The following is a 12,309-nucleotide window of genomic DNA, read 5'->3' as shown; positions in this document are numbered from 1 at the left end:
AAAAAAAAAAAAGTTAGAACCCAAATATCTGATGAGCACCTTCAAAACTCAATGAGAATTTCAACTACTTCCATCAAATCAGATACTGATGCACTAATTTCTCAAATACAATGTCAAATATACCACTAATTTTACAATGCCCACTTTTCTTTTATTTCTATAATAAAAAATATCAAAAAAAGATGTTTTATTACTTATTTATGTCCTATATATTAGTAATTGCAAACTTACGACCTGCTGAATGATATCTAAACAGGCTGGTGCACAATTAGGATTATTAAGTGAGGATTTTTTTGCTTATCTGTGGGGCAAATATTACGAAGACTATGCACGGATCTTTTTTTTGGTTCATCAGCTTTCGTTAGCACTTGTGTACTCAAAGTGTATATGTGTATATATACATAATATATATATAAAGTATATATATAGTCCAAGACAACTCTTTTTCCAGTGTGGCCCAGAGAAGCTAAAAGGTTGGAATCCCTGTTCTGTACAGATTAAAGTACCTCAAAAAGTCCTATCTTAATTATCTTTAGTGGAAGAATACTTGTAAGTCACTATGATCCTTTCATTCATAAAGCAACACTTCTGCTAACTTCTATTCCAAATTGAGAACAGATCTCATGTCAGAGAGAAACTTGGCAACTCTTCTATGACATTTGAAGTCTGAAGGAACAATTAGATGATAAACTATTAGAATGCAATTACCATGTAGAGGAAACTTTAATGAAATTCAGGCATCAATCAATACAGAGAGTATACCTATTGTGAGAAGAAATCTAAATAGAAGCCACCAGATGATACTTGGCCAAAACCATATCCAAAGAATATCTGCTTTATCCATTTATTTTCTCTTTTGTTACTGTTTACTTTGTTGCTTTGTTTTACTTACTTTTTACCACTTTACTATTTACTTTAGGTAACTCTTATACATAACACAAGAAAATCCAGATAGAAAAAAAGGGCATATCTCCCATCTCAGTCCTCCAGCCTAGGGTATTCTCTTCCCTAGGAGCAGCTAATGAACAGTTTCTTATGTGAGTTATCATTTATATTTTGCCATAATGTACTTTGATTCATTGTGTTTTTCATATGAAATCCATCTGTCACATCCCAGACCTAATGGGAATAAAATTTTCACAACAAAACACTATTGCAGGCAGATGTCAGATACCATTATAATAGCATACAAGTGAATATTTATGTGTGTATGTATATATATATATATATATATATACATACCCATTTTTTCTTTCAGAGACAGGGTCTAGCTCTATCACCCAGACTGGAATACAGTGGTGTCATCATAGCTCATTACAACCTCGAACTCCTAGGCTCAAGTAATCCTCCTACCTCAGCCCCCTGAGCAGCTGGGTCTACAAGCACCGTGCCACCACACCTGGCTAATTTTTTTCTTCCTAGTAGAGACAAGGTCTCACTCTGCTGCCCACCTTGGTCTCAAACTCTTGACCTCAAGGACCATCTTGGCCTTCCAAAGAATTGGGATTACTGAAGTGAGCCAGTCCGCCTGGTCTGAATGTTTTATTAAAGGAAATTCCCAGCAACATGCATATTACAACAAACATGACATATTTACTTACATGGAGTGATAGCCTAAGATTAGAAATGTTTATATTAATAAACCATAAAGTATGGATAAATTAGCTCAAATACCTGTTATGTCTACCAACTCATTCTGCAAGAAAATGCCAAACCTTTACTCCTGCTGAAAAGATATGTAGATGATATCTTAGCAGTGGTAGGAACGCACTGTACAATGTGTCCCACCTCCAAAACCAACACACCTGATTTCCAGTGAACTCTGACATGATTTAGTCTGACCATTCTGCCTCACGCTAGACTTCCTCTCAAGAACGGGAGCAGATTTATAGCGATGGAAAGAGTCTTTTGTAGTAACAAGAATAAATACAAGTAAACACAGGAGAGGAGCAGCGACTGAAGGAACTGGGTACTGGTGCAACGGCTGCTATTAAGAAAGGATTCTTCATTCAATTAGAGGAGGAACAGGATGAGATATATTCAAAATCTAAAAACAAAATCCTGGGTTTTTATATTAAATACATTATCCAAGAGAAGAATGAAGTAAAAGTTGATGTTTCTCCAATATGCACAAGTAATTTAAATAAAGTAGTTACTTGTATATGCTCATATCCTAATCATAGTCGAATGTGGTGGGGTGGGGTTCAACTTTGAATCTGTTTTAATAACTATATTCAAATTTTGGCTGAAGAAAAGCTGTGATTCCACAAACGTTGGCTTTAATCTTTTACAGATAAAAGTCCTATCATAGTAGCACCCTGTGCTGCCATAGTAAATTTTACCTAAAAGGCTGATTTCTAACCTTTAGTAGATGGACCACCTATTATGCTTTTTTATAATAAAATTTTATCATTCTTTAAATGTGTTAGGCAAGATCTATTATTGAATTATCTTTAACTTCAATTCCTTTATGAGACTTTTACAATCACACAAAACCTCAACATAACTGAAGTTCCTCAGTGATATCACAATGTCAACTTATACAAATCACCCTTCTAAAACTCTCTAAAAGGCTCAGTGCCTGTAGCTCAGCGGCTAAGGCGCCAGTCACATACACCGGAGCTGGTGGGTTCAAATCCAGCCCAGGCCTGCCAAATAACAATGACAACTACAACAAAAAAATAGCCCAGCGTTGGGGCCAGGGTCTATAGTCCCAGCTACTTGGGAGGCTGAGTTGAGAGAATCACTTAAGCCTAAGAGTTTGAGGTTGCTGTGAGCTGTGACACCACCGCACTTTACCAAGGGTAACATAGTAAGATTCTGTCTCAAAAAAATAAAATAAATAGGCTCGTCACCTATAGCTCAAGCAGCTAAGGCACCAGTCACATACACAAGAGCTGGCGAGTTTGAATCTAGCCCGGGCCTGCCAAACAATGACAACTACAACCAAAAAAAAATAGCCAGGCATTGTAGGGGGCGCCTATAGTCCTAACTACTTGGGAGGCTGAGGCAAAAGAATTGCTTAAGCCCAAGAGTTGGAGGTTGCTGCGAGCTGTGACGCTATAGCACTCTATCCAGGGCAACAGCTTGAGGCTCTGTCTCAAAAATAAATAAATAAATATAAAAATAAAACTCTCTAAAAAAATACATAATTTATCTTCAATGGTCTCAACGAATGGATTCAGTGCAAGTATCAAATGAGACTAATTTTTACTTTTTTAATTTTGGATTAATTTGCAGGTACATATGATTAGGTTACACAGTTTGCATTTGTAAGGTTAAAGGCCAAGTTATAGCTGTGCCCTTCACCAGGAAGTGTGCCATATACTTGGAGACCAACTTTTTAAATAATAAATCACACTGAAATATTCTGATCTTTTAAAACACAGCTTTGGAAACCTAATACCAATACCAGCCCTTTTTTATTCAAGTGACTTGAATCCCTATCTAAATCCAGCCTACTTTCTTATTCCTCTTTATGCCTGAGGATTGGCAAAGCCTGATGAACCTTTGTGAGAAATAGCAATCAAAGACTAATAAACAACAAATCTGTAGACAAAAGGGCTAACCAAACCTTTTCCCTCTGCATGAAAATTTGACCTTCACTTAATTGACTAGCTCTGTTACCCTGGCAACCTGATAACTATATTGCTAGGCAACACTGTATATGATTAAAATGACCCCTGTCTGGTACACTACATCTGACTGGAGAATTATAAAGACCTAATGAGGGCACCATACTTTTCTTTGGGCTCCCTAGATTAGAACCCTAGACTCCCATACCTGCCCAGTGTGGAAACGTCACATTCCATCTGAGCTAGACTGCTCTGAGAGACTTCCATAAGAATTCCAGCAGAAAAGAACATCTGAGGATACCCGAAGGTAAGTGGCAGCTCCTGTCCTTTATCCTTCTGATATCACGTGTTGCCTCCAGTGGTCTCATGCACCTGAGTGTCTAGCTACCTGTGCTGTGCTTGGTATCTTAATCTAGACATCTTCAGGGCTTGATTCTTCATTTTGTACAAGTCTTTGTTCCAATGCCATTTATTTTTATTTTTTTTTTTTTTTTGAGACAGAGTCTCACTATGTTGCCCTGGGTAGAGTGCCATGGCATCACAGCTCACAGCACCCTCCAACTCTTGGGCTTAAGTGATTCTCTTGCCTCAGCCTCCCAAGTAGCTGGGACTACAGGCACCTGCCACAACACCCGACTATTTTTTTTTGTTGCAATTGTCATCGTTGTTTTAGCTGGCCCGGGGCCGGGTTCAAACATGCCAACCTTGGTATATGTGGCTGGAGCCCTACCCACTGAGCTACGGGCACCACCACAATGCCATTTTCTAAGACAACCCACTACTTCTCTCACTATCTCTCTCCAGCCCCTTATCCTAATTGATTTTTCTTCATATCATTCATCACTATTTGACATTCTGTTATCTGAATGTGGTTTCCTTCCCTACGATGTAAGCTACATGTGGGAAAGGACTTAGCCTACCTTTTTCACTATACCTCCAGCACCTAGCATCAGAGGTGCTCAGTAAATATTGTTTAATACTTGAAGGAATGCCTCTACATTCCCTCTTACCTCCCACCTGGGAGACTTCTCTCTCCCAACCCTTCATTTTCTTACGTAACGATTTTGGTGTCTCCATATCCTCCCTATTATTAATACTTAGGCAATTAGTTTGTATTACAAGTATAAGTGAAATTCAGGGTGTCAGCTTGTCCTTTGACATATTTTGTGATCATTTTGATAAGTAATAGCACATAACAGGAAAAAGTACTCACTGAAGAAATTATTTACTAATGAAAAAAACAGCTAAGCATGTTATATGTAAACACTGCAACTGTGCTTTAAGCTAAAACTAATTGCTTCGGCTCATGCTTTGATATGAGCATAAAACATCACTGCCTATTTATTTTAAACTAACATGTCCTCTTTATAAACCTAATTCTAATAATTTTTAAATCATTTTACAATTCCAACTAACCCTCTTCAAATTTAGAAAATTACTTTATGAGATGAAGTTGTGCTTATTACCTTAACATCAAGCTTTCCCATAACTTCCTCCTCCACGACGTTCAACATGAACTATGATGGTAGTTCATAGATGGTAGAAACCATCTCCTACTAAAATTAGTGGCTAAGTGCAGAGTAATTTTTCTCCTCATTGTAAAATCTTTTTCCAAGGAACAAAAGAATTCTCTATATCCAAGCTTAAATCCTAGAAAAGTTTAAATATTTCAAATCAACAATGGATAAAATAATTTATAAATTCAACAAATTTTTATTCAAATATCAATATGTTGCAGTTGAAACAACAAAACAAAGATTCCTGCCTTCATGGAGTTTATTTGTTCTTACCATAGCTACCAGAAAGGATTTTTTTTAGAAGTTCATAAATGCTTTGCTGGGCATGGTAACACGTACCTGTAGTTCCAGCTACTCATGACCTAAGATAAGTGTTATCACTTGAGCCCTGGAGTTCAAGGCTGTAGTGCACTATTATGGCTCCTGTGAACAGCCACTATACTCAGCCTGGGCAACACAGCAAAACCCCGTATCTTTTTTTTTTTTTTTAAGTTCCTTGCTTCCTACAAATTATTTTACTTGACAGGGAAAAAAACCATAATTGCATATCAAAACTGATTATTTGTAAATAAAGAACATTAATTTAAAATAAAAAGCCACTTCTAGAATTTACACAAATCCGAAGAATAAAGACTAATTTATAAAGATATATAATCCGGCCAACTGAGTATAGGTTTGGAGAATAACTATTAAGGTTATGTCACTGACAATGTCATTGTCTTACTATGTGATCTTGGGTGTGTCACAGGTTTTCAATTTCCTCCTTTGTACAACTAGTAACACTAACACACCGGGTGGTGCCTGTGGCTCAGTGAGTATGGTACTGGCCCCGTATACCAAGGGTGGCAGGTTCAAACCCGGCCCTGGCCAAACTGCAACAAAAAATAGCCAGGCATTGTGGTGGGCACCTGTAGTCCCAGCTACTTGGGAGGCTGAGGCAAAATTATCACCTAAGCCCAGGAGCTGGAAGATACTGTGAGCTGTGACACCACAGAACTCTACAGAGGGTGACAGACTAAAACTCTGTCTCTTAAAAAAAAAAAAGAACACTAACACACCAAGAAAGTTCCAACGAATAATCATTGAATAGCTAGAAATCATTATTGGCTATTATTTTGAACTAATTTATAACAGAATGACCAAAGTAGAAGCTGAGATTTTTCTTTTCCCTACACTTACAATACAGAAGAACCTCCACAGTTGCCACCTCTCTACACTGACCATCTCCTTAAGTGGCCCTAATTTTCACAGACCATAAATGCACCACAATACATATCAGCACAGAAGGCCTAATGCCTTATGTTAACCACCTCTGCATGTTAAGCAGTTGGTTACACTCCCTTCAGGTTCTACTATACATTGTAAATGTATTATAAATACTATTTTTCTATTATTAGGGTTTATCTTATACAAAATCTATACAACTCAATGTTCATTATAGTCTTAAAATATAAATCAAAATTTCAAATAATTTCCCTACAGAAATTTTATGGAACAAGCTTTTTCTTCTTTTCTCATTAATGATGTAGAAATAAATATGCAGGCTTCCTGTCAGACTAGGACTGACTTGCTTCCTAAGTGAATGCTGTAATAAAAAGGTAATCTGTCACTCTGGGCATGCTATCTCTAGCAGCCTCTGGGCTAACAAAAGTATATGTAACTTATGACTGGAGATGCTAGAGCTACAAAACATCTTTCAAAAGTTTAATTAAATTTCTTATATAATATTCACTGAAAAGTTTTTTCTCATAATACTAAATTAATCAAGGTGATCTTATATAAATTAACTTTAAAGAGTACTGAATAGATTTACAATATTTTTAAAGGATTTTAAAGGATTTCTCTGAAGCAAATGTGAATGCACCCAGAAAAATAGTGCACCTCAAATTTTCCAATTCTCAAAATTTTTTTATTTTTTTCAACAAATATTTTAAAGGCCCAACAGAGTGAAAAACAAAAGAACAATATGTTTCAGCCTTTCACTGAATTAGCTGAATAGATACGCTGCATTACACATAAAAATGGTAACAACTTTCCAATTTTAAACAGCTTTGGAAACTAAATACCACAGTGCCCTCTGCTGCCATTTTAAAAGACACTAAAATAATCTGTAAAATAAAAGTTTTTCAACTTCTGAAAGTATTTTTTTCAACCCCTCTAAAACTATTAATATATATGCCACATAACCAATGAAGGACAAAAGGCTGTACATTATTAACATAATACTATAATAAATTTTCATCTCTTCAATAAAAGCAGAGTGGATAACATCTTATAAGTCTGACTGATTTGAGTATAAATAAGTGATTTCTCACATCTCCCAAAATTGTTTTTCTTTTCTTTTTCTCTCTGAGACAAAGTTTCACTATGCTGCCCTCAGAAGAGTGCCATGGTATCATAGTTCACAGTAACCTCAAACTCTTGAGCTTAAGTGATTCTCCTGCCTTAGCCTCCCGAGTAGCTGGGACTACAGGTGCCTGCCATAACAGCCAGCTATTTTTTGGTTGCAGTTGACACTGTTTTTTAGTAAGCATGGGCCGGGCTTGAACTCGCCAGCCTCAGTGTATGTGGCCGGCGCATACACTACTCACTAAGCTACAGGTGCTGAGCCCAAAACTGTTTTTCTTACTAGACTCTTTTCCTTATAACTGCCTTCAGGAGTATAGGAAAAAATGGACTTAGAAGGAAAATCACTGTTGTAGAATAGACGAGAGTTTCAGAGAACTGACTGCAGCTGAGCAGAACCCTACGTCAGAAGGTAGGCTGGAGCAGTGGAGAAATTATCAAGACTATTTGAACTGTATTCATATCTTACTAAAAATGATGCTGACCTTACGTACATGTTGTGCTTTGATACAATGAATGATAGTGAGTCATCATACGATCATTATTAGTAAAACATTTTAAAATAGTTTATTTCATTATATTTCTTCTCTGTTACTATCTATGAGGTACATCATAAGTTAACATATTATAAACGCATGTAATTATAGATAAATAAGTGTATCTAACAGAAATGCATCTGAATATTTTTTGATCAATTGTAGCATGTAATCAAAATACTTATACCATTGGCCTAGAGATAAGTTTGTTCCTATGACAGGATCTATAATTTTAAAAAATGGTACTGAGTATTATAATTAAAGAAGTCTTCAAAGAAGCCAGATGCCCAAAGAACAGAAGCCTCGTGTCCAGAGAGATGACTACATGCAGCAGCTATATAAAGTCTCTGCTGAAACTGAGATGACTAAGTGACAGGTCAACTAAAGCTGAAACGCTCATCAAAATCATCATCTATGTTCAGCTATCCTATTATTTACTTCCTTTCCTTTTATAGAAATATAAACAAATATAAAAAATGGCAAACAGCTTTTTTAGTAGCAAATTAATCTCTCTTTTCCTCTACAAACTCTAACTTTATATTTCCATAATGTCTTCAATATTACTTAAACATGTTTTCTCTCACACATAATTTGCTATGTGTTCTTTAGGGAACATTTCTTAATCATTTTGGTAGGAAGCCGGGTGCAGTGGCTCACACCTGGGAGGCTAAGGCAGGAGGATAGCCTGAGCGCAGCAGTTTGAGATCAGCCTGAGCAAGAGTATGACCCCATCTCTACTAAAAATAGAAAAATCAGCTGGGTGTTGTGGTGGGCACCTCTAGTCCCAGCAACCTGGAGGGATGAGGTAGGACGATCACTTCAATACAGGAGTTTGAAGTTGATATAAGCTAGGGTGACACCAGGGCACTTTAGCCTGGGTCAACAGAGTAAGAACTCTGTCTCAGAAAAGAAAATAAAAATCATTCTGTTATGACTGAAGCTGTGCATGTATTAGGTATTGGATACTGAATGAATAAAGGATATTGACATGATTTATCAAACTGAGCTAGCAGATCTGTATGTGGCAGGATTCTACACTAACTAAACGGATTAGCAAGGAAGTAAGAAGTGAAAGGCTAAGCTAGAAATGTTTTACAAAGAATAGAATGAGGGGGACCATGATACTTGGAAACATTTTCATTTTGTTTTCTCATCTCCTTCACTTACCTAAAAATTGTCTATATTTTAAAATACGGATTTTATACAGCTGATTTATTGGAGTAATCCTCTTCAGTTTACAAAAATGTCTACAAAAGAGCTCAGAGATTTGAGAATTTTCTTTGATATAAAATATAGAAAATATATTTAAGTTTCAGTTAGTATTGCCTTACCACATAGGAGAATACAATACTGTTTTGAATAAGCCACTGATTTTGATATCCCCCCTAAAAAAAGTGGTCTTCATCAATGCAACACTTAGGTACACCAGATAATTGAGTACTCTCAAAAGCCCCAGAATGACAAACTCTCCATCATGAGTCAATTTATTTATGGTGACCTGCAGCATTAACGCACACAAAATTACTCACTTGCCTTTGGGGTTCTAATCTAGAAAAGCTCCCCTAACAGCGAAAAAGGACTAATTTCAGAAACAGTAATAATATTTTCAGGGAGGAAGAAAAGGAGGAATAAAAAGAAGAGACGAGAGGAAAGGGAGAAGGGGCAAAAGAGAAGGGAAAAGAGGAAGAATTTAACATTTAATGTATTTGGTTACCTTACAGGCTATGCTAAATATCTTCATTTTATTCTCACAAACACTGTCATTGTAACTATAATATAATAACAGCCACAGGAAAGTAATAAAGAGACCCAAGAAGGAGTATTTCCTAATACTGTGCATCATGTACATACTTTAGGAAACTCATAAGGATATTAGGTTTGGGGGCAGTCACTAGTACTGGTGGGACCTTTGCCAGAAAGTGATCTTAATACTACCAAAATCGGCTCGATGCCCTTAGCACAGTGGTTACAGTGCCGGCCACATGCAATGAGGCTGGCAGCTTTAAACCCGGCTGGAGCCAGCTATACAATAACAACTACAAAAAAAAACATAGCCAGGCATTGTGGTGGGTGCCTGTAATCCCAGCTACTTGGAAGGCTGGGGCAAAAGAATCACTTGGGCCCAGGAGTTTGAGGTTGCTGTGAGCTGTGACACCACAGCATTCTATTGAGGGTGACAAAACGAGACAGTCTCAAAAAAAAAAAAAAAAACTATCAAAATCTCTCAGTATCTCCTAGTATCTTTATCTGTTTCCAAGACAGATAGTGGGAAAGCAAAAGGTAAAAATAACCCAAATATCCATCAGCAGATAAATGGATAATGGATAACAAAGGTAGAATATACATACAATTCAGCCATAAAAGTGAATGAAATTGTGATATATTCCACAACATGGACAGACCTTGAAAATATGCTAAGTGAAATAAGGTAGATGCACAAATATATGATTCCCCTTATATGGTATATCTAGAATAGATAAATCCATAGAAACAAAAAGTAAAATAGAGGCTACCTGGGGCTAGAGGAGCAGCAAATGAAAAATTATTACTTAATAAGAGTTATGTAGGGCGGCGCCTGTGGCTCAAGGAGTAGGATGCCGGCCCCATATACCGGAGGAGGTGGGTTCGAACCTGGCCCCGGCCAAAAACAGCAAAAAAAAAAAGTGTTATGTAGGGTAATTAGTGAGACCACACCTACAGTGCATCTTACAAGGGTACATGTGAAACTTACTAAATGTAGAATATAAATGTCTTAACATAATAACTAGGAAAATGCCATGAAGGCTATGTTAACCAGTTTGACAAAAATATTTCAAACTGTATGTAAAACCAGCACATTGTGCTCCATGACTGCATTAATGTAACAGCTATGATTTAATTTAAAAAAAAAAAGATTATGTTAGGATAATGAAGTTGTTTTGGATAAAGAAAGTGGTGATGGTTACATAACCTTCATGTATATTGCATGCCCTTAAATTATATATGTAACAAACAGCATGATAAATATCATGTTATGTACATGTTGCCCCAATTAAAAAAAAAAAGAAAGATCGTCCTGCCGAATAACTTGCCCTCATAACAAATCAGAGACATTTCCATTAAGTCAACCTGTCTAACTGTTCTGCAAAATCAACAGGCCCATTACGTCATTACACACCTTTTCATTTTTCTCCCTGAGTAGTCCGGGAACACTTTTTCCATTTACTTCACTGCTTCCTTTCCCCAGAACCTTTTCACTAGGCTTTCAATAGAAAAAAACAAAACACAAGAAAACAAATAAAAACTTCATCAGTGAAAAAAAATACCTTCAATAATATCTTTAAATCTGTCTAACTAAAGGTGAGGAACCACCAACAGAAATGAGAATCTGATCATAGACAAGTAAAGGACTCAGGAGATACAAGCCTGACCTTAATAAGATAATAATTAAAAATTATTCCCCTCCAAATAAAAATAGTCAAGGTCAAAGGTAAAGGAAAAGAAACTATAAATCAGAAGGTAGCAAAGAAACACTTCAATGCAAATACTTATACAATAGAAAAACAATGGTCGTCATCTTGTTCATTTAAGTATAACTCTTTACTATGTAATATAGCAATAAAAATATAAAAAACGAGGCCAGGCGTGGTGGCTCATGCCTGTAATCACAGTGTTTGGGGAAGACAAAGCAGGAGGATTGCTTGAGGTCAAGAGTTACAAACCAGCCTCGGCAACACAGTGAGAATCTATCTCTATAAAAAAAATCTTTCCTGAGTTCAAGACCAGTCTGAGCAAGAATGAGACTTTTGGCTGGGCGCAGTAGTTCACGCCTATATCCTAGCACTCTGACAGGCAGAGGCAGATGGATTGCTTGAGCTCATGAGTTCAAGACCAGTCAGAGCAAAAGCAAGACCCCATTTCTACTAAAAAACAGACAAAACTGAGGCAAGAGAATCTCTTGAGCCCGAGTTGGAGGTTGCTGTGAGCTGTAATGCCAGAGTACTCTACCCAGAGCAACACCTTGAGACTCTGTCTCAAAAAAAACAACAACAACAAAGAATGAGACCCCTGTTTCTACTAAAATTAGAAAAATTAGGGCTCAGCGCCTGTAGCTCAAGCAGCTAAGGCAGGTGCCAGTCGCATATACCACAGCTGGCGGGTTCGAATTCAGCCTGGGCCTGCCAAATAACAGTGACAACTACAACCAAATATAGCCGGGAATTGTGGCAGGCGCCTGTAGTCCCAGCTACTTGGGAGGCTGAAGCAAGAGAATTGCTTAAGCCCAGGAGTTTGAGGTTGCTGTGAGCTGTGACGCCACAGCACTCTACCAGGACAAGAGCTTGAGGCTCTGTCTCA

The 12,309-nt window shown here is 37.1% G+C and overlaps 1 protein-coding gene across 1 annotated transcript in view; it reads right to left on the bottom strand.

Annotated features, from left to right (window-relative positions):
- DTWD2 (DTW domain containing 2) overlaps positions 1–12,309 on the bottom strand; it is a 104,388-nt gene that overhangs the window by 78,551 nt on the left and 13,528 nt on the right. The window lies entirely within an intron of this gene.

Source organism: Otolemur garnettii, unplaced genomic scaffold, assembly GCF_000181295.1.
Source record: "Otolemur garnettii isolate 467f Iridium unplaced genomic scaffold, OtoGar3 scaffold00030, whole genome shotgun sequence".
Lineage (NCBI taxonomy): Eukaryota > Metazoa > Chordata > Mammalia > Primates > Galagidae > Otolemur > Otolemur garnettii.
This window is presented reverse-complemented; position numbering and strand designations above follow the sequence as displayed.